At 34.6% G+C, this 27749-nt stretch overlaps 1 pseudogene across 1 annotated transcript; it reads right to left on the bottom strand.

Annotated features, from left to right (window-relative positions):
* Positions 1-9631: 9631 nt before the first annotated feature.
* Positions 9632-10036, bottom strand: LOC128589165 (SH3 domain-binding glutamic acid-rich-like protein 3; annotated as a pseudogene). The gene has a single exon (XR_008380860.1). The product of XR_008380860.1 is annotated as an SH3 domain-binding glutamic acid-rich-like protein 3 (transcript).
* Between the last annotated feature and the right edge of the window lie 17713 nt (positions 10037-27749).

Raw genomic sequence — 27749 nt, 5'->3', positions numbered from 1 at the left:
TTATCACAGGTGCACGATTCCTTTCATAAGCACAAATAATACCCATCCTGAGATACTGTTAAGAGGAGAGATATGAAGGAGAAAAGCAGAACTGAATATTCACGGGAAGTACAATAATATCATACTGTTTAGTATTAATGTGCTCAGCATCCCAGAAAGAGAAGATAAAGAATTTAAAAGAGAGGAAATAATATAGAAGAAAAAAATAAACTTCAGTATCATTTCATTCTTAACTCCATTTATAAAATTAAGATAAACTTTGACAGAACTCAGAATAAGGCTAGTATGAAAAGGAAGAAAAAAATCAGTGAAACATTTCAGCAAACACACATGCAAAATAATTTAAATACTATAGAAAATTGCAGATGTTGATATAGATAGATACATCACCAAATATCTATATATCTATAAAGATATAAAGACATTACACTATGACTTGCAAGAATTCATCCAGAAATGAAAAATTGATTTAACTCTAAAAGTTAATCAAGGCAATTCCCCATATTAACAGATTAAAGGAGAACAATTACATGAAGATATTGATTATATTTATAGGAAAAACACTTGATAATAATTACTACCTATTCACAATGAAATCTTTTAGCAAGAAAAAAATCTGGTTATTCTTAACTACATTTAAAACTTGCATAAAATATTATATTTCAAAGTGAAAACTGGATAGCTTTTTAAAATGAAGAAAGATTAAAAAAATTGTCCCCAGTTATATGAAACCTTACAATGAATTGATGGATAGTGCGGTAAAAGGAAAATGAGGTAAAACCTATAAGGGTTGAAAAGGAAGAAAACCAGTGTCATTATATTGTTTTGAAAAGGAAAAATAAAAACATCATTTTGAGACAATAAGCTGTGTGTTTGGAAAATCCATGAGAACTTAGAGGTAAATTTAGAGGATTACTAAGGCTAGATATAAAAATCAATGTAAAAATACAGTTGTATTTCACATGAAAACAACAATCAAGAAAGAACTTTTAAAAAAGTGAAAGCAGCATTGAAATATACAGTACTAAAAAGGAATAGAAGGCAATAAAAGTTTATGGAGAAGTATAAGTATTAAATAAATAAATACATAAATGGGAGACATCAAGACATATTCATAAATTTTCAGACTCAATGTTGTCAAGTTGTCAATCTTCTTCAAGTTGTGCTAAATATTAAATGTATTCCAATTAACATTCTAACTGTATGTGTGAAAATTGATGGGGTGATATGCTCTACTTACTAACAATACTCATAAATCCTTAATAATTAAGATAGTCTATTATTGATGCAAATCTAGACAAATATACTTAACAGCCCAGAGACAGACTTATGCATATATGGAAACTTGATTTACAACAAAGTTGACATGGTTAAAAAGAAAGAGAGGCAAAAATTTTAAATTATATTAGGAAATTAGTTATCTACATGGAAAAAAGAGTATTTTAGCTGAGCTCCTGCCTCCTACAGAACCCTCAATTCCAACTGTATAAGTGATGAGCAAAACAATAGAAAATACCAAAGAATATCTCTGCAGACTCAGAGGAGAAATGTATTTTTTAAACAAGAAATGAACCATCAATGGAAAAAAAATATATTTGACCTTGTTGGTCAAATTAAAAGTCCCTATTAGAAAAACATGTTTTTACCAGATAATTAAGAGGGAAATGAGCTGGAACATATTCTTCTTAGCAAAGTATCTCAAAAATGGAAAAAACATTATCCAATGTATTCAGCCCTACTATGAAACTAACTTATAGATTTCATATGAAAGCTATAACCCAATTATAGCCCAAGAATATGGGGAAAGGGGCAAAGGAGGGTGGGTGGTGGGTGGAGGAAGGGCAATTTGTGGGACCACACCTACGGTGCATCTTAGAAGGGTACAGGTGAAACTTACTAAATGTAGAATATAAACGTCTTAACACAATAACTAAGAAAATGCCATGAAGGCTATGTTAACCAGTTTGATGAAAATATTTCAAATTGTATATAAAACCAGCACATTGTACCCCATGATTGCATTAATGTGCACACCTATGATTTAATTTAAAAAAAAAAAAGAGGGAAATAATATCTGCAGCACATACTCTCACACAGCAACTCATCCCAAATACTCATGCAACTGCAGGTAATTTTTGGGTAACAAAATGTAAAAAATGGCAGTATCCAACAAGAAATGTTTCACCAAGTGCAAATACAGATGACAAACACACACATTTCTTCTCACAAGCCCAACAGCTAAGACGGAAATGTCTGACAATATAAAGTTCTATTAAAGATAGAGAGTAACAGTATTTCTCAAACAATTCAGAAGGTCAGTAGGGAAAAATAACTACATTGGAAAACAGTTGGGCATCGTGTGGCAAAGTTGAAGGATACGCATTTTCTATGACCCAGGGATCCTATTTCTAGGTCCGTACTCTAGGGAAAACTGATATTTTTCCCTATCAGCAGACATGTTCAACAATGTTCAAAGCATCACTCTTCCTAAATGCCAACGTAACAAACAACACAAATATACAACAATCATAGGAATAGTATTATGAAAGATAAATAAAATGTAATAATCTAAGAAACAATAATTCCAAAGTAACCTCATACAAAAATTTGATGCCCATAAAATAAAATTGCACACTGCATTAGAATATCTAATATATGATTTTATTTAGTTACAAATAGGCAACATAAAAATAAAAATTTTATGGTTGTATATTGAAATGACAAAATTGTAATTCAAAACAAGTAAAATTCCAAACACCCTTACTTCTGGCAGGGGCAAAGAGTTTGTGACAAGGAAGGACAAATGGTGTGTGTGAATATTCAAAAATTTCTAGTTTTTGGTCTGCATGTTTGCTTGTAATTACTTAGGCAGTATATAAATATTTCTGTTGTTCTGTGAATATGTTATATGTCATAATAAAAGATAAAATATACAGAGCTTAATTTGGAGTAGCTAATTTCCTTTTCAATACCTAAAGTTAAAAGAAATCGGGCTTTGATTACTATTTATTTAATAAACTGATGTTTTGTTTTTTTTTTAGCAATTTCATTTGTGTATGTTTATTTTCTCATCATGATGTACTCAATTTGCTTTACTTTTAGGGCAGGGTATCTACTTAAGAGACGTGAAAGGGTGGTGGTGTGTCCTGACAATAGAAACTTACTTGGTAAAATTTGAACTCATGAAATGAAGAGTAAAAGAGTGGGAAGGGCAGGGAGGTGGGAGGAAGAATGAAAGCTGACTAATGGATACAAAATTACAGCCCAATTAGAGGACTGAATTCTGGTGTTCTAGAGAATGAATATGGTTAAGATAATTTATTGTATATCCTCAAAAATTAGAAGAGAGAATTTAAATTTTTGCAATACAGAGAAATTAATAATGTTTGAGGTAATAGATAAGCTAATTACCCCAACTCGAGCATTACACATTGTAAGTATCAAAACATCACTCTGTATTCCATAAATTATAATTATTACATGTTCATTAAAATTTTAAAAAAATTTAAAAACTGACTTGAGGTCATGCGCAGTACACTATTTTTAACAAGTGTTCTATGACTCCTTTGTTTTTAGTTGGAGGGTAATTTCTAGTAAGCTAACAATATATGTAAGTTACTTCTGTGGTCAGGTATTTTGTGTCTAATTATGTTTTTTCACATTTATTGGTTAAAATTTCTACATACAAACATACTGTCAGTGCAGCAATACAGTTTAACTCTTCAAAATAGACTACTGGTACTTTAACTTTATGAATTCCTTGCTAAATATTTTATTTATATGTAAAGCATTGTTGATAAATGTACCATGAAAAGTACATCCTATAACTTCCAAGTGAGTTGTAGAATTTAGATTACTGAATTAGGAAGTATAAACTTATTAAAGTAGCAAATGATACTTTCAACACAAAAGTAATAAAAGTTTTAAGTGCAAAAGATTGACTCAGCTGCCTGATAAGACAATAAATAACAGTTAATATCAAAGGAATGTCAAAAGCAAATTCAGTGTGGATAAGTCTTTGAAATATTTTTGGGAATATTTCACAAACCAAATCCAGTCAAGTTGACACTGCATTATATATTAATGTATTGTTAATAAAATTCAGAAAAGTGAAGAAGTGATTTATTGATGCCTTTATCATTATTTTATGTGCCAATGTACATTTGTTTTAGCTTTGTCAAAAGTCAAAAGGCAACATGTTGGAAGACAGTCAAGACATATATACATGTACACACTATAAATATATATGTAAGCGCATATGTTTATATGCTTATATACATATAAATTGATTTAAAAGTATATATGTTCATCACTAATTGGTGAATTAGTGGGAATCTAAGAGATTTTTGTTTCTATGGTTTTTCCATTGTATCTTATTGTCTTATTTTTCTAAATAACTATTAATTATTTCTGTAAAAAAAACTTCAATAAAATAATTATTCTTCAGAAAGTAGGGTAAATCTACGTTTTCTTTTTATTTATAAAACTTCTTCAGTTCTAGCTCTTAGATGGCAATAACTCCTGAATATAAAGACATTGTTTATGCTTTGGTTTTGTTGTACTCTCCATTCTATTTTATTTATATATTTTTTAATTTTCAATAGATTTAGGAACACAAGTAGTTTTGGTTACATGTATGAATTGTATATTGATGATCTCTGGAGTTTTAGTGTACCCATTATCCGAATGATGCATACTGCATGTGACAGGCAGTTTTTTTTTTTTTCTTTACCTTCCTCCATCCTCCCCTTTGGAGTCTCCAATATGCCTTGTAACACACTGTATGCCCCTGCATACTTGCAGCTTGAGCTTCCCCTTGTAAGTATGAACATGTCGTACTGAGTTTTCCATTTAGGCATTACTTCACTTAGTATAATTGTCTAGATCCATTACCATCAAATCGCTGTGAAAGACACTATTTCATCATTTTTTTCCTCAAATTTTAATAATTTACAATAGCTTTACATTTTAAGTTGCACACAAACTTTCTGGACACCCTGTATATGTATATGCATGAATATATACACATATATAAATATATAATTACATAATCTAGTATATAGTCATCCCACAAATATTAAGCTGAAATTAAATATTTGGGGACCCAGAAATAAGTTTTTTGAAAGAGATTGCAACTAACTGATCATTACACAGTATTTCCTAATAATAGAAGAAATATTATGAATACCCATTTGTTTCTGTGTAGGTGGCTTAGATAGTCTCATGATAATTCATTTGAATTGTAAAATTCAGATTTTAGAATTATCCATTTGGAGTGACAATCCATTGTCAATTCCTTACTAGAACCACTGACTCTTTTTTCCAAAAAAACAGAGTTTAGAATACCAAAATGTGGGTAAGAATAGTGCACAACTGAAATTTCAAATTTCTATACCTTATTATCCAGATATATTGCAATAGATAAATGTAGTATAACTTTCAAGTAAATAAAATATATCTCTGAGTAAAATTAGACAAGCAAAAAATGGAATGTAAGCTTTTCGGGCATTTTAAGTATTAAAAAATAGTTTGCACACATAAAATTTTGAGAAGAAACAACTGAAAGGATATTGTAATTGACTATATAATTAATAAGGGATGCCTTGATTTGTAAGCCATTACATCTATTTGGGCTTTGATCTCATGCTTAAAATCAAGCCACAGTTGTGCCAGGGGCTATCTAAAGTTCTCTATCAGTTTTTATTATCAATGATTTCATGATCAAATTCCCTTGCTTTGTGTAGCTAGCTGATTAGCCCTTCATATTGAGAACTGGAGTGACTTCCTGGATCACTAGCATTTCTTTTCCCTCAGCAATATTCAGAGCAATGGTTGCTGGCTGTGTTCTGTGATTTTGACCCTTTTGATGAGTGTAGATAATTTGACTATCTACAGGTTTACTATATTTGTGACAATACAATGATTTGTGGAATGTATGTGATAAATGTACAAATGTAAGACAGGTAGTTAATCCCAGATAGTGACCCAGTCTTCACACTATAGCGACATGTGTCTCTCCCACCTGTTTTAGGCCATTAGGTTTCTGAAAGAATGCTTTTTTTTGCAACTGAAGGAAAACCCTTGGACTTAAATATTTATTTTAAATAGTTTTTTTTTAAATTATGTTTTTATGTTCCAGGATATCCTCATCGTTTTTCAGAGGCGAAATATGCAGTTTCAGTATTTTGTTGAAGGCATCTTCCAAAATTGTTACACAGGTAGAATCTCCACTCACAAGAGTGGGCATTTAGCAAAGCAAGCATCAGAAGGCCTGTTCCACAGAGAAAGCCAACAAGTGTGACAGACTTAACGAATTTTTGGAGGAGATAAACACCAACAATCAGTACAGTTTTATATAGCTATAATGTTTATTATTTCTAAAAGTGTTTTGTTAAAAGGTTTATTCTACCTGTATTTAAGCATTTTTTTTTGTTGTTCACATCATATCATTTATACAGAAAGCCTTATTAGTTGTTCCCGTAACAGATAAAAGTAGTGCACCATTTTATAAATGATCTTACAGGCCTTCGTAATATTATACAGCAATTTTTTAAAGATAGTCCTTTCTCCAACTGATCCAAGCCTCTTTTCCTTCTGTCCAGAAGAAGCCTATCTTCCTGGCTTATTATAGACTCATTGAGGTTTTCTCCCATGTCTTTATTTATTTATTTACTTTTTTTTTTTTAAGATGGGGAAAATATGTAAGGTCTACCATAATTTTAGTAGTCAAAGGTTCAGAAGAAAGTTGCAAGTGTTCCACGGTGCGTTGTCTTGGTTACAAGTGAGATTTTCTGCCTTTGGGGGCTTCGTCCCACCGGGGAAGCCTCTGAGCTGTCAGACCTGCCTCTGCCCCCTGCACGGCCTCCTCCGGGCTGCAGGGGGCCACCGCGAGCACTTCCACCTGAGCCTCCCAGGGCATCATTGCTAATCCAGTTAGTGGAAGCGCTTTACCAGGTAAGGACAGAGCCCCTTCCGGACCCGAGTGTCTGTGCAGTTGTCGCTCCCCTCTACCCATGGCCTGTTGGTCTGCAGGATGTGGCGGTGGCCCTCCGGCCGGCTCATGGCTTTGCTGTGGGAGCAAGTTCCGGAGCCTGACTCCACAGGTCCTATGCAGGTGACGTCTCGCACCTGCTTCCAGGCTCCTGACAGGCTGTGAACCGGTGCCCCAGACTTAAAAACATGACCTGGGCGGAGGGAGGGTGATTGGTGGGATTACACTTAGTAATGTGAAACTTAGTAAATGTAGACTATAAATGTCTTAACACAATAACTAAGAAAATGCCAGGAAGACTATGTTAACCAGTGTGATGAAAATGTGTCAAACGGTCTATAAAACCAGTGTATGGTGCCCCATGATCGCATTAATGTACACAGCTATGATTTAATAATAAAATAAAATTTAAAAAATATATATGACCTGCCACCCTACCCAGCCACAGCTTTTCCCATGCACTGGATGTAATGTGTGTACCTGTGTGGTATCTATTGATATCATATATAGTTAGACTTTTAAAACATATATTTAAATAATAATATATAAATACATACATAAATATCATATATAGATTTATATCTCTTAAATATAAATTAAGTTCTTTTTCCTCTTTGCATATTTGACCAACTTTTTTTCTTTTCCTTCTTGTTAGTTTTCATTTTGAAAATAATATGGTAAAAATATGATTGATGATATGTGAAATTTAAGCTGATGTGTGAAATTGCATAAACCACATAAACATACATAAACATACATAAACTTTGTGTCTTATGCACTCTTTGTATAAGCCTATTGTCCTCTATAATCATAATGAAAGCAGTTTTAAAAATCTGTTTATGTATGCTACATAACATGAAATGTACATATAATGTGTTTTTGTCATTTTTATTAAAATAGTTAATACTCCTATCAACCCGTGAATGAATTAATAAACTGTGGTATAATGTATACCATGGAATACTATTCTGCCAAAATAAAGATGGAGACTTTTCAGCTTTTGTATTAACCTGTATGGAGTTGAAGAACATTCTCTTTAGTAAAGTATCACAAGAATGGAAAGGCAAGTATCTAATGTACTCAGTATTAATATGAAACCAGTAGATGAACAATTATGTGCCCACACCAGAGAAAAACACAATTTAAATTCAAGTAGGGGTGAGGGGAAAGAAGCACCGGGACAGAAGGGAGAGGTAGCTTAATGTGCTCAAAGTAAGGGCAAATGGCAAACCTCCTGGGCTCAACTACAACTTGGACTTTACCTAACAAACACAATCAGTGTAACCTAATCGTTTCTACCCTCATATTAATCTGAAATAAAAATAAAATAGAATCATTAATATTATCAATGTGCAGCTAAAAGCCTTTTTATATGGAAAAATTGGGAATTCCATTTTATAGGAAGTGAATTTGAATTGTACTGGTACTTTGCCTTCTTGACTTCTTATGTGGAAACACACTGCATGAGATGGTTCATCCCAGGGAGATTTTCCAGTTAACTCTCCAGTCTACTAATGAGCATTATTAATTGGTAAACGTAGTTCCAAGATAGCTGAATGTATTGGCAGCTTCTAATCCCCTATTGTCTATGGAGATGAACTAACTTGGAAATTAGATTTGAGCAAATGGGTTTTATAAACTGTATTAACTAATAGTACCAAAAAAAAATAGATGATTTTTAGTTTTTATTCAATATTACCATGAGTTAGCGTGATTTTTTCTTCATAAGTTATTTATATATTCTAATCAATTTCAAAAATTAGATAAATTAATAAAATAGAGAAAGGAATTCATTGTATTGACTATGAAATGAATATAAATCCAATATGCCAATAATTATTACTTAAAATATAAGAATCAGAAGTATTTTTAAATGCAGAAAATAAAAAGTCAAGAGAACTTGGATTCTAAGAAAGCTACATAATGAGTAGTTGGTAATTCAGCACATAGCATCAGATAATTTACATAAGTAATAAGCAATGTTTTAAAAGTTGCTTTTTGGCGGGGTGTGGTGGCTCACACCTGTAATCCTAGTACTATGGGAGGCCAAGGAGGGTGGATTGCCTAAACTCATAGGTTCAAGAATAGCCTGAGCCAGAAAGAGACCTCATATCTAAAAATATCCAGGCATTGTGGCAGGTGCCTTGGGAGGTTGAGGCTACAGAATTGGTTGAGCCCAAGTGTTTGAGCTTCTGTGAGCTATGATGCTATAGCACTCTACTAAGGGTGACAAAGTGAGATTCTCTCTCCATTACTGGCCTGTAAAAAAAAAATAATAATTTTTTAATAATTAAAATTTGAAATATTATGTGTTAGGAGTTTTTCCAAAGACATTAGAGCAATTTTATTTTAACTATTAAATACACTACATTATGTTTTTTGTTTGTTTTTTTTTGCCAGTGGAATGGGCATTTAATCATCTCTAGGGTGCTCCTGTTGGGGGGTGTTGCGGGGCCTTTGGCAGAGCTCTGGCTAATGGAACCAACAGTGGTGCCCATCACCTAGTGCCAGGCAGGGTGGCAGTCCCAAGGCCTGGCTGGGAACAGCCAGCATTTGGGGCTGTTATTAAGACAATTTCTGAGACTAAGTGGATAAGGAATGTTGCCTTTGAATGGAGAAGAGGAGGCTACAGTTAGAGACTCTGAGGTTAGAAAGTTAGGAATGGCAGAGAGTTGGTCACAAGGTCATTCATGGCCAAGTGAGGGCTGTGGGGAGAACATGGTGACATGGGAGTCCAGTGGGGAATCTGCAGGCTGGCCTGATTCAGGCCAGCTTCAGGAACTCCTGCAGCGTGTTTTGTTCCACAGCCTCCACGAAGAGCTCATAGTCCCCACAGTACTGGTCTCCATTGACAATCTGGGGCGGGATGGTCTTGGGGTTGCCTGCCAAGGCTCGCATCTCATCCCGCAGGGCGTTGTCCTGGGAGATGTCCACTAGTTGGTATTGAATGCGCTTCCCATCCAGGATGCGGGTCACCTCGCTCTGCCGGGACTTGATTTCTCGGGAGCCAGTGACCTACGTGCTGTAGATGCGCAGGCCGCTCATGCTCCGGGAAGACTGACGTGAGGAGGGGCGGTGGGAGAGCTAGCTGCAGTGCCGGGAGATGACGCCGCCCCCGCGCTCGGGAGCGGTTTCCACTACATTATGTTAATACATTGTTCTTGTTAAAATAATACTCTATATAACTACAAATCTTCTTTTTCCACCTGATCTAAGCCTCTTTCCCTTCTGTCCAGGAGAAGTCTATCTTCCCTGTTTAGTATAGACTCTTTCAGGCTTTTCCCCATGCACTTAATATAATGTATGTACCTGTGTTATAGCTACTGATATCATATATAGATATATTTTTCAAACATAAGTTAAAGTTTTTTTTTTTTTCTCTTTGTATCATCAGGCAACTTGTTTCTTTTTTTTTTTTTTTTCACTCTTGTTAGTGTGTCCCAAAGGGTGTCCCACCTGTGCCTGTATTTGAATTATCTGAGGCCTATTTTGGTTATCTGTGGTGTTGGATCTCGTGAAAATAATGCACAGATCTTTTTTTAAAGCTCATCAGCTTTCTTCAGTGTTTCTGTATTTAATGTGTTGCCCGAGACAACTCCTGCTCTTCCAGTGTGCTGTCGTAGAAAAATAGAAAGAAAAGTTGGACACCCAAGTACAGAACAACACAGATCTGAACTTCACAGGTTCACTTATGTGTGATCCACCATGGGACTGACACGCAGTGACACTAGTGATGCTGGAAGTGCCCCAAGAAGTAAAGAAAATTAATGACATTACAAGAAAAACTTAAATTACTTGACATGATGGTAGCTTAATCTCCACAGCAGAGGCTGCCAGCCATTTCAAGGAAAAGTGATCCAGTGTAAGGATCATGATAGAAAAGAAAATTTGTGAAGCCATCACTATAGCTATGCCAGTCCATGTCAAAATCTTACACTTTTTGTGAAATAACTTTTTTATGTTGTATTGAATGCAGTTTTTAGCGAGTGCACCATTGCTGTTAAGAAAAGCATACCCATTTAATATAATTTGAGAAAAGCAAAGTCATATATGACATCTTAAAACAAAAAGAAGGTCAAAGATCTAAATACAGGGAATTTAATGCCGGTAAAGCTTGGCTCAATAATTTAGAAAGAGGTTTGGCTTAAAGAATGCCAGGGTGAGGGCGGTGCCTGTGGCTCAAAGGAGTAGGGTGCCAGCTCATATTTCGGAGGTGGTGGGTTCAAACCCAGCCCCATCCAAAAACTGCAAAAAAAAAGCTAAATCTATTTTAAAAAATGCCAATGTAACAGGAAAAGCAAGAGGCAGCAGATATGTTTCCAAACGCCATTAAGATAGACATTGAGGAGGAAGTACATCTGCCTGAACAGGTTTTCAATGCAGATGATCTAATGTCCACTTGTTTTCTGACACTGTTTCTTCTACATCTTCTTCCTTGTTATTTCTTGAAGTCAATTTCTGTTAATTACTCTGGTGTGGTGTCTATTAGCTCTTGAGTTTCTCCATGGATTATATTGAAACTTTTCACCCTCTACTTTTCCTGCCATGTCCTCAAATGAGTAGGTTACATTGTTTGCGTTTCTCTTTCACCTGGCAACGATGATAAAGGGAAATACAGTTTAGAAAAATAACTTCATATTTATCTCCCTGATTTAACAATGAATTAGAAATGCTTAACTTTTCATGTGCATTGTGGGCAAGACCAAAAATGCCAGAGCACACGTGAGGGAGAAGAGATAGCATTTCCAAAAGTGGAAGGAGAATGATAGGGAGTGGAAGGGAGTGGAAGGTATGATTCATTTATGTCAAATATGAAATGTGTGCTTTGCTATAGGAAAATATAAGTGAGATTTTTATTAGAGAAATATATAATAATGAATAATTCATTTTATTAGAACATATTCATTTTTGCATAACTTAGTTCTTTCTATTTGATATAATTCTAATCCAGGTCATTTCTTTATTACTTTCTCCTCTAGTTTGCATTAATGCCTTTAGAATTTTTTCTTAAAAACGCCTATGAACATGCCATGAGAGAGGGCCATCTGAGAGCCTTGAATTAAATTAAACAAAATGTAATATAAAAACTATGAAAGGGATAATACCAGTTAATTCAACAGAAATACAATTTCTTGCATTTTTCCCTCTCACTCTTTTATCGGACGGGCTTCCAAAGCATTCTTTTCTATTGGCACATGACTTGGTCCTCAGTAGTTTCCAGACCACGTTCTCTCCATTTTTTTCTTATCATTTTTTCACTATGCAAAACTACCATTTGTAATATTTGAGCAAGTAAACACAAGCATTCTTGATGCTCCCTTTTCTACATTTCCCTTTCTTTTTTCTTAGACAATTTGTTCTTTTCATGTGCTATAGTTTTCTAAAGGGGAGGCTGCACTACAGTGTACATGGGTGTGCAACCAGCCCTTCTGAATATGGGAGAGCTCAGGTGCAGCGTCAGAAGTGCAGAAGAAAGAAGCAAGGAGGTAGAGTGGGCACTGCCAATGTGAAGAATGGTAAGGCTGCCATTTCTTGAAGACGAAAGTCATTTATGGCAAGCCATATTTTATACAGCAATCAGGCTCAACTAGGAAAACAGTTTCTGATTATGATAAGCAGTGATCTTTTTTCTGCATTTCTTTACCATACGTAGATGGGAATACTCACAGAGAACATGTAGTTAACAGGGTGAAGTTTCTTACTCAGTTAATGTTTAAAAATCTTTTCTCTTACGTGGATTTTGATTTATTGATGATATGAAAACAAAACTTGTATTTGTTTTTTTTATCAGATCAGAATAAAGGAAATAATAAGAAACATTTTTGCAATTACAGTATAAACAAAGAGAATTGTAGGTGTTATATACAGGCAGTTCCCAGGTTATGAACAAGATAGGTTCCCTAGGTTTGTTCCTAAGTTGAATTTGTATGTCAGTTGGAACAGGTACATTTACCTATTACCTCTGATAGCCCCTGTTTGTAAGTGTGAATCATCCATCACTTGGATGTTTGTAACTCTGGACTCTCTGTATATACTTTTGTACGTATAAAACACACATATGTATTACGGACATATGTGTGGATAAAAGAAATACATATAAGAATTTCAGTTCTATCCTAAGAATATAATATTGTTTTGATATCATTAAAGACCTCCAAAGGCTATATAATTATATTACAATACTTCCACTGAATTCCGTACCAGCTAAGTGGATTAAGTTCTATGCAATAGCTTGAAAATAAGAAAATCATTCATTAAATCTTCCCCCCCCCACAGGAACAATTATATTCACTTTGCATTACAAGGTCATAGTAGGAGAAATGCTCTTTTATTTTCATTACACAATGCTTGAGATCTGTTTTATCAGTGGGAAAAAATTCAGTTGGCTATACTTCATAATAAATTTTGATAGGGGAAAAATTATGTTGAGCTTTTAAAAGTTCCCAGGTATTTATGTGCTTGGCTAACCACAAAAGTACTTTTGTTTAAGATCTCTTATATGACATGCAAATGGTCTTTATAAAGCAATGCTTGATTTACCCTATTTTAAATTAAATTCCTGTGACTTTTTGTCAGTTCATTGGATAAGAACATGGAATCTGACATATTGAATCAGTCCATTGTTCCATCAAAAAGACTATTTTGCTTCCAATAATAGACTATAAAATGGGACTTTAGAGAAAAATAAAGCATACTACACACTGTGAATTGGGAAAGATCTTACCTAATGGTGCTGATTCTGTGCCGTATGGCATTTCATTGTGAACTCTAAGGTCAGAACACTGCAAAATTTTTCCATTCTCTTTACCATGGAAGCTCTTCAAATGCATTTCTTATGTTCAATTAACAGCAGTTTGTGTGATAGTTGAAGAGGATTTGTTGTTATTAGATTTTATATTTATTATAAATTAGGAAAGTAGTAGACTTTAATATTGAATTTAATTTTATATATTCTGTAAATGTCTGCTTCCATTGCTTTTAATTGTGACTATTTCTTGGAAATGTTTATATGGTTCCAAATAGCATCAGTTACTCTAGATTGAGAAGTATTAATTTCAGCTAATTTTTTCTCTGTTTAAACAGTTGGCTGCTACTTCAACAGAAGCAATGGACATCCGCCTAGGTTAGTTACAAGAAAGCCTTAAAATATAGGTGGAAAACTGAGGAATATATGTTTAGGGCAAGTTCAATATATTTGCCTCCTAGATTTTTTTCAATATATGTTTATGTTAATACCAAGAAATTACATCAAAAAAAAAGTTGAAAGTTTCCATAACTTACACTCACATTGACCCAGGTTGCCCTTCACTAATCACACACCATTCAACTCAAGTAGCACTGAATTTCAGATCCTGGAAATAGAACCAAAGTGACAAAAATGATTTTTCACAGTATCTTATTTTGAGAGCTACTTGAAAAAAATGATGGATATTTACATGAGATACTTATTTGAGAAAAAGTACTCACTCAATATAGATTTTTAAAGATGACCCATGAGGTTTCCTAATAACTTATATTTTCTCAGATGTGATGCATTTTATTTCTTCTCTTCTTTAATTCAGGTACAGAAAGTAACTCTGGTAGATAACATAGCTAATTTTCTTACTAAATACATATTTTTTTCCTAGAAATTTAATTTTCTATCATGGTCTGTTAAGACCATGGTTAAGGTCAAGGATCTGAGAATAGGATTGTTTTAATTTTATTACCTTTGGATGAGATCTAATAAGACCAGATATAGTTGAAGAGAGAGACCTAGAATGTGTACAATCTTTATTTTACTTACAGCTCCCTGGGGGAGAACCCAGTACCCCAGGCGACACTACTTGAGACAAAGTACAGAAGGAAAGAGAGAAGATGTGGCCAACCTCCTTATTGTGATTTTGGCAGGAAGTAAAGAGAGAGGCAGAGCAAGATGGCTGAAAGCTGGTTAGCTATGTTTGAAAATGGCACCTCCATGAAATGTATATTAAGTGCACCTGTTAAAGTATACAGCTTAAAACCATATTGACACATGACAAAAAGTGTTCAATGTTTCTAATATCAGAAAAATGCAAACCAAAACCACCCTGAGGTGTCACCTGACCCTGGTGAGAATAGCCCACATCACAAAGTGCCAGAGCTGCAAACGCTGGTGTGGATGTGGAGAAAAGGAAACACTCTTATACTATTGGTGGTATTGAAAACTAATTTAGCCTCTTTGGAAAGAAGTATGGAGAATCCTCAGAGAGCTAAAAGTAGACCTTCCATTTGATCTTTCAATTCCATTAGTAGGTATCCACCCAGAAAGGAAAAAAAAATCGTTGTACCATACAAATATTTGCACTAGAATGTTTATTGCAGCTCAATTCACAGTCACCAAGATATGGAATAAACCCAAGTATGGATTAATAAACGGTGGTGTATGTATACTATAGAATACTATGCAGCCATAAAAAATGGGAACTTTACATCTTTTGTATTTACCTGGATGGAGTTGAAGAACATTCTCCTTAGTAAAGTATCACAAGAATGGAAAAGCAAGTATCCAATGTATTCCATACTAATATGAACCAGTAGATGAACAACTATATACCCATATGAAAGACAATCACAATTAAATTCAAAAGATAGAGGAAAGAGCATGGAGAGGGAAGGAGGGAGGGGAATTGTGTGTTCTCACCTAACGGGCACAAAAAAGAGTATCTGGCAGACCTCCCCGGGAAGAGCTCAACCATATTTGGATTTCACCTAGCAAATGCAAATGCAGTAGCCTAATGTTTGTACCATCATATTAATCTGAAATTTACAGAAAACTATATAAGGATTCCAGCTGTCTGTTGATGAATCACAATTCACTCAGAGGTGGTTAATAGGCTCTTAAATATATATTAAGCATCTATCTACAGAAAATATAAATATTGTTGGTATAATGATATACCTATCCTTAAACATCACTATTGAAATCAACATGAATATAATTCATACATAAATTAGAAATGGAATTTAATGTGTATTTTAAAATTAGCTTTCATTTGCTTTATACATTGTTATGAATAAAAGTTCCTTTCTATTTTTACTATCTACATTCTCACTTTTCCGTATTTATGTTACAGCTAAAGAAATTATAGAAGCAACATTAGATTATTGGTGAAAATGCTCTAATATTTTCCAAAAATCTCCTATCTCAGTTATAAGATTTATTAGCAGATTCTTCCTGGGCCCTCAGTGAACTATGATAATTTTTTCAGCTTACAAATAGATGATATCTTAACTTATTCTGTGGAGACTTAGTTGATCTCATTCTTGATATATGACTTATCTTTACAAAGTTACAAAAAAGTGATACACTTGCATTAATATAAGAAACAGTATATGAAAATCTAAGATTAAATCAAAAAAATAATTATTTTGCATTTTAAGCACAGTTAAGTGGTAACCCATAGAGAATCCAGAGTTTTTGTTTTCCTTTCTGTGGTTTTATTTTATTATTCTAAAAATATGTATTATTTAAAGTGTATTTAAATTGAGATTTTCAGTGAAGGGAGGAAATAAAACTGCAGTACTTCAAGTACCTAGAAAGCAACTTATTCCCTCTTTAGTCATTTATTTTAATTATAATTATACACTACAGTGACTATAGATTGAATTCACTAAAGATTTTCAGACTACACTATATGAAGTAGTTACCATTATGTTGAATCAAAGATTTTCTTCATAACATTTACATTTTATTAGTGGATATGCTTTTGTGCCTTCGTGCAACTTTTAAGCAGATTGAGTCTGATTGAGCTGTAATCTGTTGTGATCTGCCCTATGCCTGCTTCTCCAAACTCATCTTTTGCCTCTTTCCTTTTTGATCATCAAATTCAAGCTGATCCCCTTATTACCTTTACCTACCCTTGGGCTCGACCTTATCTCCAGCTCGCCACTCTAATTTCCTACTCTGCATAACTGCTGCCCATTCACCAGATCTCCCTAAAATGTCCAGTCTTCAGAATTGCCCTTGCAAACTACCTTTTGTATCGATTACGATTCTGTCTCTTTTCTTTCGGGCCACTACATTCATTTTCCTTGTGACAACATAATTTATAAATATTGTCCATACATTTATTTTTGCTTAATGTTGTCCTTCTTACAGAATGATAAATTCCAGCAGGACCAGAAGTGTTTAGAGCACTATGAATGCAGGGCTTTGTGAAGTGTTTGACGCACAGGACAGATATACTATGAATCAATGAATGAAAGTTACTGAAATAGAAGATGTGGGCGGGGGAATTAAAGATGTAACTTAGTTTTTGAGAGATGCAGCTATTGATCTCTTTATTAATTGAATAGAACAAGGCTATTAAAATATTCCTTAACAGGGATTTCTTCTTAGCCGCACACAAGTTCAGGCAGCATTCGAGGTGAGTGAGCGTCTTCCACTGACCTAGGCATTTCCTTGAGTTCGTTTTCCCAAGGTCCAGACTAGCATGCTGACGGTGACAGTGGAGAGCAAACAAAGCTAGAACATCAGTAAATCTGCTCAGTCTCATTTGCAATTATGTTCTCCAATTTATTACATACATAGATATTATTTTTTCTCTCCATTTTTCTGTTTCTTCTATCCAGTCATTAACTCATTCTTTACAATTAGCAGTGTTGGAAGAAAACTATATGCATAATATGAACTACTATATACAAAAAGAGAGTGAAAATAAACAGTACTGACCATGTGGTCCTTTGATGCAAGAGTAAGTAAAATCCTTAGATTTGATCAGGTTCAGAAGATTCAAAAAACTCCCAGAAAGCTACTTAAATTTGTCTTAAGTTTAAGTGCTCTGTGTGTATCTATAAAGTTCTTTCTGTGATTTTGTAAATTATTTTTTGAACTTTCAGAAATTTTTTAATTCCGTGTTTGTCGGGGGTTACAAGGTCCTGTGTGCTGCCTAGCAGCTCCTGCACTGGCCATACCCTGAGTAATTAAGTCCAAGATAATAGCAGATCAAGTCTTTCTAAGAGACTACCAGTGTGGAAATAATAAAAATGTCGTCTAAGATTGTTCCAAACGTTAAAGTGTTTAAATTCCTAACTATCTATCAAAATAGAAATAAATCTAGATGAAAAACAATGCATATAAGAGTATAAATGTCTTAACACAATAACTATGTGAACAAGATGAGGTATATATTAACCAGTGTGATGTAAGCGCTCCTAATTCTATATGAAATTAGCACATTTTACCCCACAAATACATTAATGTGTACATGATCTATGTGTTTATGACTTAATAAAAAAATGCATAAACTTCCTCTTATCCTTAGAGCCGTTCAGGAAGGCATAGCTTCAGAAGACATTCCTTCATGACCAGTGATAATGGAAATAAAGTCTGGTACATACACACATTCAGGACAACTTTGGAAGTTGGAATTACTTACTACAAAGACAGAGTTAATAAAAATTCCAACAGAACCTCAGGAAAAAAGGTAATGTTAAAAGAGAGAGAATACACTTAAGTGTTTCACATTAAAAAGTGTTTAATGAACAAGTCATGCGTGACTTTGTTGTTATAATAATGCACAGGGAAAGAATATGGTCATATTATCATTCAAAAAGACACAGAAAAAGCACTTAAAAAAACAGAAGCCTCATGCATGCTGCCACTGTTACTGGTACTGCCACTGCTTCAGCTCGTGATGTTAATTTCTCAGGAAAGTGAAAATAGGAGGAAAAAAACATTAACAAATTTTATAAGATATATTTATCCATCAAAAAGTTTCACTAAAAACACAATGTTGAAACATTGAAATTTTCATCTAAGACTGGAGATAAGGGAAGGCAACGTATTTTACAATTTGTATTCAACAGCCAGGCAATAGACATTTATATAAATATAAGGATAAAGATTGAAGACGAACAGTAAAACGTTTCTCATTCATAGGCATCATAATGGGTCTACAATGCATTTTATTCTCAATAGGATTATAAAGCATTAAACACCTAGAAATAAATATAAGAAGTATATGTATATATATATAGGCACATATATAGGACCTCTTTAGTGAAAATTTTTAAACAATGGTAAAATAAATTTAAAATATCTAAATAAATGGTGAAATATGATATTGGAAGACTCAGTATGGTTAAAATTCTCTATTCTTCCCAGTGACCCAGTAAAAATTGCAGCAGTATTTTATAAAAATGAGACCATTTTACACCAGGAAGACAGGCAAAGAAGTAAAATTGTAAAAAACAGTCTTTAACAGGAACAAATGTGAAGAAAACAAAGTACCTCACGAAAGATTTACTACAAATCTCCAAAAATCTTTAGTGGTCATGGCATAGCAGGGAAATAGAACAACAGAGTGGAGGAGTCTAGACAGACCGATGCATACACAGAAAATTAAATTAAAGCAAAGGTGCCAAATCAATTTAATGTAGAAAAAAATCCATTTCAAAAAAATGGTAAATATAGCTGATAGCTGTATGGAAAAAAGAAAAATAAAGCCTCCAATCCTACTTTACACTGCACAAATAGTAATTCACTGTGAATCATAAGCCTAAACATATTAATGTAAAATCATAATGATTCTAGAAGAAAATACAGAACAATATATTAATGATCTTTTGATAGTCAAACAAAATCACTTACTAGCAAATAATAAAAGATGCATATTTAATCAAAATTAATAATCTTAACTATAAGATAAATAAATAGGCAATGACAGATTAGGGAATATTGCTTTAGTTGTTTCTGTCAATGTGTACATGTTGACAACATATAAAAACGATTACAAGTTATCAGTGAAAAGACACTGAATAAAAGAGACAAACTAATGAAGAGATGCTTCACAGAGGAAAGTGCACGCCGTCAGTAAACCCATGAAAAGGTACGACACACAGTCAGTCACCTGAAAAATGTAAATTAAAACCACAGCAAGGTATCGCATCCACCAGTATTGCTAGAATCAAAAAGACTGAGAAACACTCAGGGTATAAAATTATATAAATTACAACTGACAGCAAAATGATAAAATTATTTTGGAAAGACTATTTGACCAGGCCAGGAAAAGTTAAACATTTACATATTCTATGACCAAACTATTTCCTAAATTCTGACCTATGATAAATAAAAACATATGTCCTTCAAAAGAGTTTTGTTAAAATGTGCATAGCACCTTTAAAAGTCAAGACCAGAAGAAATACAAATGTCCAAGAATAGGAGGAAGGATAAGCAATTGTAGTTTGTTTGTAAAATGGCTTCCTACTCAACTTACCAATAAGAAGAATCTACTGACACAAAACAACACACGTCATGCATGCATTGTATTCATTAAAAGAAGCCAGGTTCAGAGACTACATACTGAAAAGATCCCATACAATGGGAAAAACTTATGTGTTATCATAGTTATTAGAAAGTAGTGATTCAGGTGAGGATGGCAACAAATATTTTACATGTTCTTTTGTGTAATGTTACATAACAGTTCAAAATAATCAAAACTCATCAAATTTAATATTTCAGATCTGTGAATTTTATTGTACATAAGTTATACCTCAAAAGCATAAAATGTTATTGAGAACCTTACATACGTTAAAATGGAAATATTTCTGAATACACAACGTGCAAACAAAGGAAGAGAAAATGATACTTTATATGCACTGTTTTGTTTAATGAAGTAGGAAAATGAACATAATTAGCTTACTTAATTTGCCTACTTATTTAGTTAAAAAAATCTGGAATGTTGTAAATAAACCAATTAAAAGTGGTTTATTCTGAAAGGATGGGTAATTAATATGTAATAAAGTGGATAGACTAAAATTATTAGCAATGTATTTATTTTAACATTTTTGGTGTATACACTTTTGTTGTTATGATTTTTTGAGTTATGAGCATTATCAATCAGAAAAATATAAGGAGGAATATGTGGCAAGTAGCATTTGTGAGATAGTTCTTAATATTTTAACAGTTTTTTGAAAGGATTTTGCAGTTAGTAGAGTCCACTAGTTTGATGTTGCTCAAAGAAATACCTTTGATGAAAGAGGTAAGATCAGAGATACCACGCTGTTCCCCTAAGAAAATGCAGAGCCCTTAAATGTGATGAGATCTAAAAATAGACCTCCCATTCGATCCTACAATTCCTCTACTAGGTATATACCCAGAAAAACAAAAATTACATTATAACAAAGTTATTTGTACCAGAATGTTTATTACAGCCCAATTCATAATTGCTAAGTCATGGGAAAAGCCCAGGTACCCATCAATCCACGAATGGATTAAAAATTGTGGTATATGAACACCATGGAATATTATGCAGCCTTAAAGAAAGATGGAGACTTTACCTCTTTCATGTTTACACGGATGGAGCTGGAACATATTCTTCTTAGTAAAGTATCTCAAGAATGGAAGAAAAAGGATCCAATGTACTCAGCCCTACTATGAAACTTATAGCTTTCATATGAAAGCTATAACCCAATTATAACCTAAGAATATGGGGAAGGGAGAGAGGGAGCGGAGGGAGGGAGGAAGATGGGCGGAAGGAGGGTGATTGGTGGGATAACGCCTACGGTGCATCTTACAAGGGTACATGTGAAACTTAGTAAATATAGAATATAAATGTCTTAACACAATAACTAAGAAAATGCTAGGAAGGTTATGTTAACCACTGTGATGAAAATATGTCAAATGGTCTATAAAACCAGTGTTTGGTGCCTCATGATTGCACTAATGTATACAGCTGTGATTTAATAAAAAATGAAGATATATGATTGAAAAGGAAGAGGTTTAGTTAGTTATAATGATTCCAAAGTATGGAAAAATAGTAATAAACATGATCATTTTTAGTCTTTGTTTTCTTGATATTTATTTTATCTTATTTTATTTTTATTTTTATTTTTTAGTTTGTCTATGTGCTGAATTACATTTATAGATTTACATATATTGAACCAGCCTTGAGACCCTGGGATAAATCCCACTTGGTCATGGTGTATAATTTTTTTGATATGTTGTTGGATTCTGTTTCTTAGGATCTTATTGAGTATTTTAGCATCAATATTCATTAGTGATATTGGTCTATAATTTTCTTTTTTTGTTGGGTTTTTCCCTGGTTTGGGGATCAAGGTGATGTTTGCTTCATAGAATGTGCTGGGTAATATTCCTTCTTTTTCTATATTTTGGAAGAGGTTTAGCAATATAGGTACTAGTTCTTCTTTAAAGGTTTGGTAGAATTCTGATGTAAAGTCATCTGGTCCTGGGCTTTTCTTTTTAGGGAGATTTTGTATAGTTGATGCTATTTCAGAACTTGATATAGGCCTGTTCAACATTTCCACTTCGTTCTAGCTCAGTCTTGGTAAGTGGCGTACTTCCAGGTATTGGTTGATTTCTTTCAGATTTTAATATTTCTGAGAGAGAGTTTCTTATAGTATTTGTTAAGGATTTTTTGAATTTCTGAGGGGTCTGTTGTTATTTCATCTTTACCATTTCTGATTGATAAAATTAGAGATTTTACTCATTTTTTCCTGGTTAGGTTGGCCAAAGGTTTATCTATTTTATTGATCTTTTCAAAAAACCAACTTGTGGAATTATTGATCTATTGTATAATTCTTTTGTTTTCAATTTCATTTAATTCTGCTCTGATTTTGGTTATTTCTGTTCTTCTGCTGGGTTTGGGGTTGGAGTGTTCTTCCTTCTCCAGTTGCTTGAGATGTCCATTAAGTTATTAACTTCCTCTCTTTCTGTTTTCTTGAGGAAGGCTTTCAGTGCTATAAATTTCCCTCTTAGGACTGCCTTTGCAGTATCCCAGAGGTTCTGGTAATTCGTGTCTTGTTCGTTGTTTTGTTCCAAAAAATTGGTGATTTCCTTCTTAATCTCATTTATAACCTATCTATCCTTCAGCATAAGGTTGTTTAGCTTCCATGTTTTTGTATGGGTATGCAGGTTCCTGTTGTTATTGAGTTCAACTTTTATTCCATGATGGTCTGAGAAGATGCGAGGAATAATTTCTATTTTTTTAAATTTGCTGAGGTTAGATTTGTGGCCTAGGATGTGGTCAATTTTGGAGCATGTTCCGTGGGCTGATGAGAAGAATGTGTATTCAGTTTTGTTGTGATGAAATGTTCTGTAGATGTCTGTTAAGTTCAGATGTTGAATAGTTAATTTTAAATCTAAAATTTCTTTGCTTAGCTTCTTTTTGGAGGCTCTATCCAGCATTGCTAAAGGGGTGTTAAAATCTCCAACTACTATGGAACTGGAGGAAATCAAGTTACTCATGTCTGTTAGAGTTTCTCTTATAAATTGAGGTGTGTTCTGGTTGGGTGGATAAATATTAATAATTGAAATCTCCTCATATTGAGTATTACCTTTAACAAATATGAAGTGTCCATCCTTATCCTTCCTTATTTCGGTTGGTGAAAAGCCTATTGCACCTGCGAATAGGATTGCAACACCTGCTTTTTTCTGCTTTCCATTTGCCTGGAGTATAGATGACCATCCCTTCACCTTGAGTCTATATTTCTCTTTTAATGTAAGATGCGATTCTTGCATGCAGCAGATATCTGGCTTCAGTTTTTGTATCCAGTCAGCCAACCTGTGCCTCTTTAGAGTACAATTTAAACCATTTACATTAATTGAGAATATTGATAAGCCTTTCGAGAGTCTGGTGGACATTTTTAATCCTTTTGCAACCGTGGAAGTTGGAATTTGATCAAAATTTTCTGGGTGGGTTTACTTTTGTGGTGGAGGATTATGCTGGTGTTTATGGAGGATAGGTCTGAGAATGTCCTGGTTTAGTTATGGCAAATTTCTTCAACATGTCAATGTCATTGAAGTATTTAATTTCTCTGTCATAAATGAAACTCAATTTAGCAGGGTACAGGATCCTGGGTTGAAAGTTATTTTGTGTTAGGAGATTAAAAGTCAATGACCATCCTCTTCTAGCTTGAAAGGTTTCAGCAGAGAGATCTGCAGTTATTCTAATATTCTTGCCCTTGTAGGTGATGGTTTTCTTTCATCTGGATGCTTTCAGAATTTTCTCCTTCATATTAACTTTAGTGAAATTGATTATGATGTGTCTGGGGGATGTCTTATCTGGGTTGAGTCATGCTGGAGTTCTAAAACCGTCTGCTATCTGAATTTCAGAATCTCTTGTCATGTCTGGAAAGTTCTCCTTCATAATCTCATGGAGAAGAGACTCTGTGCCTTGTGAAGCTACTTCATTGCTTTCAGGGATCCCTATAAGACAAATATTGATTTTCTTTGAATTATCCCAGAGCTCTCTGTGAGTGTGATCTGTTTTTGGCCTCCATTTCTCTTCCTCTTTGAGAGTTTGAGAGTGTTCGAAAGCTTTGTCTTCAATTTTAGAAATCTTTTCTTCTACTTGCTCCATTCTGTTACTGAGGGATTCTACTGTGGTTCTCAGATCTTTGAGAGCTGCAAGTTCTTGTCTCAATGTGTCAAAATCTTTGGTCATTTGGTCTTGAGATATCTTTTGGGTTACTGCTTGGAATTCTAATTCGATCTTATTTGTTATCCACATTCTGAATTCAATTTCTGACATCTCAGCTATTTGTGCATGGGATCTTGGGCTGTATCTGCCCCATTGATCCTTGGGGGAGTTGATCTACTCTGATTATTCATATTGCCAGAGTTTTTCTGTTGATTTCATGATTACTTTTTACCGTTGCCTCTGGCCATCCTCAGAGTTGGGGAGGTGTCTCTCCAAGATTAGACCACAGTGGGATCACTCTATTGTTTCTGGATCTTTGTAGGGAGTGACCCTGTGTAGTTCTTTGGGGCTGCCCCAGCTAGGGAGTTCTGGTTGTGGAAGCAGCTCTGGAGTGTGACACACCCAGATCCAGCAATAGGGCGGGAGGTGGTGTGCACGGTTCTGGGAGTGCCTGGTGTCCAGTGTTTTGGTACAGAGAACCCAAGTCTCCAGCAGTGTCTGGCCAGGAGAAGGGCACTACAAGGAAGCAGGGAGGACTTCAGAGGGCACGCAGCTACCAGAGTCCCTGGCCAGATGAGTGTGCCGGTGTGGAGGCAGGGAGGGTATGGGAGGAAGGACGTGGGAGTATGCAGCTCCTGCAGTTCCTGGTCAGGGCATGTGGAGGCTCAGTGGGCATCGGTCACGGGTCAGGGGTTGTGGCACAGTTCTTATGGAGGTCTGGGCAGTGCCAAGCCCAGGAGTTTGAGGTTGCTATGAGCTGTGACTCCATGGCACTCTACCCAGAGCAACAGCCCAAGGCTCCAGTGTGCCCAAACCATCTCACTCTGCTCCTGAGAGTTAAGGCTGTAGGGAAGCCATGTCCCCACCCTTAGGCTGCTCAGTCACTAGGTTACCAGCTTTCCCCAATCCTTGCTCTGCAACCCTGAAGGTGGAGCTTGCCAGGGCAGTTCGTCTGGCTCAGCAGCTCAGTCTGGGACCCTAGACAATGCCCAAAGTTCTCCACACTCCTGCTCAAGCTCTCCCCAAGGCAGTTCAACTGAGTGCCAAGTCCAAAAACACCGAAACAGTTCACAGGTAAGGCCTTTCTGGTTTGCAGTCTCACTGCTTGTACTTACAGCTGCCAGTGGGATTAGGTCGAGCAAACACACGCAACCACACGCAACCACTTGCCAGTTTTTCACTTTTTTGTCCTCCTCTCTGGGTCCAAAAGTCCCTTGATGACTCCCTGTATCCTCAAAGGGATGATTATAGGCAGATCCCACCAGCCAGAGATGCATGGAGTCTTATCTCCCCAGACTCACTGTGCCCTGTTGCAGGGAAGTTGTTACTCGGCCGCCATCTTGGATTGTTCCTCTCTTCTACTTTCATATGTATCTACTTTTTTTTGGTACCCTTTGTACATACAGGGTCTGTGCCCACATAGAGTTTTGTGGTAAATTATTAATAATAGTAGCTGCAGTCTCTTCCCCTCAGTATTCACACCCCTATCTGCCCTTCTGGCGCCTTCTCACTTTAACTCTGCTCTCAGCCAGTGCCTGGCTTTGTCTCTGATATTTATTTTAAACAGTAGCATATGAACTGCAATCTCTAATGTTTAAGCATTCTGTTGAATGTTGTAAGAAAAATACATAATGTTTATAGTGTAAGAAATAATTTGCACTCATTATAGCTGCATAAAGAAATCAGAAATGAAAAAGAATTTTTAAAACACGTTTGAAATCACTTCTTCTGTTCTTTTACCATCATTGAGCAATAAAGTACACACAATGGGAAAATTAACAAGATCATTTTGGTAGCAACAATTCAATTAAATTCATGACTATTTGTCACCCAAATGTGACAAGACATTTATGTTTCATCACTCCTATGTCTGTATGTTGATGCTTTAATTTTTACATTAAATATGCATAATATTTAATCAATATTGTATGTTTGGGAAATCTAAGATCAAGATAAAATTCATTTATTACATAATTAAACTGTATAATAAATAATATGCTTTCAATATACACTTACAAAAGAATATTAACACACATTAATATCTTATGTAGTTGACTATACCTGAGCTACTCACATTTGCAAAATGTTACTTAATATTTCAGTAAATCAAATCTCTTCCTCTCCCTGTTGTTTTTTCTTTTTTTGAAAATGTACCCTTTTTTACATATGGCAACCATTGACTTAGATGAAGAGGGAAACTTTTTCTGTTCTTGGCAAGTAATCCTAACCATAATACACAAAAATATCCTTCTCTAGTCCAGAAAGATCAAGTATGAATATGAATCATGTTTTTGCTTATTTCATATTTTCCACATATGCCACTATATTCAGTCAACCAAAAGTTCATAACTCCCCAAACACTTGCCACATTTATGAATGGTTTTAAGACATTCATTCTTAGTATATTTTACATGTTAAGCTTCTCACTTTCCCGCTTCTGCTTTTTTTAAGCTTTTAGCCTTATTTTGCCTTATTGCATTATATAATTTTTTTATCTCATGAAATTTCATAAACAGTTTTGAATGAAATTGTTCATAGACCCAAGTTTAGAGATCTAATATAAATAATTAGCAGTGATTTTTATATATCTCTTCCTACACGTTCTTTGCTAGTACTGCTTTTGTTTCTTTAAGACAAGATACCAATGAATAAGTTTCTCTGTCTCCATTATTCCTCCTGACTTTGTTTTTTCTTTAGAAAAATATGCGTAGCTCACTTTCAAAAGAATTTTTCTCAGATTTTTTCACCTCCTTGTCTCTTCCTTACCTTTTCCATAATAAGAAACTACTGTGAGCCTGACAGAACACCATGCTGGGATCCACCTGAAACTGCAGAGAGAAATTAAATCCTTCCAGGGAGGTCTGCATTGGTCCTGCTAGATAAAAGCCCAAAGCTGCCAGTGTTCCTGGCGGGGACAAGATGCCTTTATGAGAACAAAACTCAGTTCAACCCCACATGTATAAAAATATCCATAGGACTTTTTAAATTCAGGATTTAGTGAAGAAGAAAGTTTAATACAGAATAACCTAACCCATGCTATGTAAACATAATTAACAATTTAATATACAAAAGCTCTAAAAGATGTACACTGGCTGGGTCCTGATATCACTGCCTAGTTTTTCTATCTAAAAGAACTAGGGAATATCTTAATTTTGTGTGGTGAGAAGGTAATTTTTGTATTGATCTGGCCTTTTCTCATTTTAATGAATTATTATCATTCTAATTTTACCAGATCTTGTCAGAATTAGAAATTATGGAATGTTCATCCAATCCTCATTTCAGAATTAGGGTGATGGAGATTTAATTTCCATTTATGGATTTGTGGAAATGACTTTTTTGAGCATTTTGCTTATTAA

Source organism: Nycticebus coucang, chromosome 1 (assembly GCF_027406575.1).
Source record: "Nycticebus coucang isolate mNycCou1 chromosome 1, mNycCou1.pri, whole genome shotgun sequence".
NCBI lineage: Eukaryota > Metazoa > Chordata > Mammalia > Primates > Lorisidae > Nycticebus > Nycticebus coucang.
This window is presented reverse-complemented; position numbering and strand designations above follow the sequence as displayed.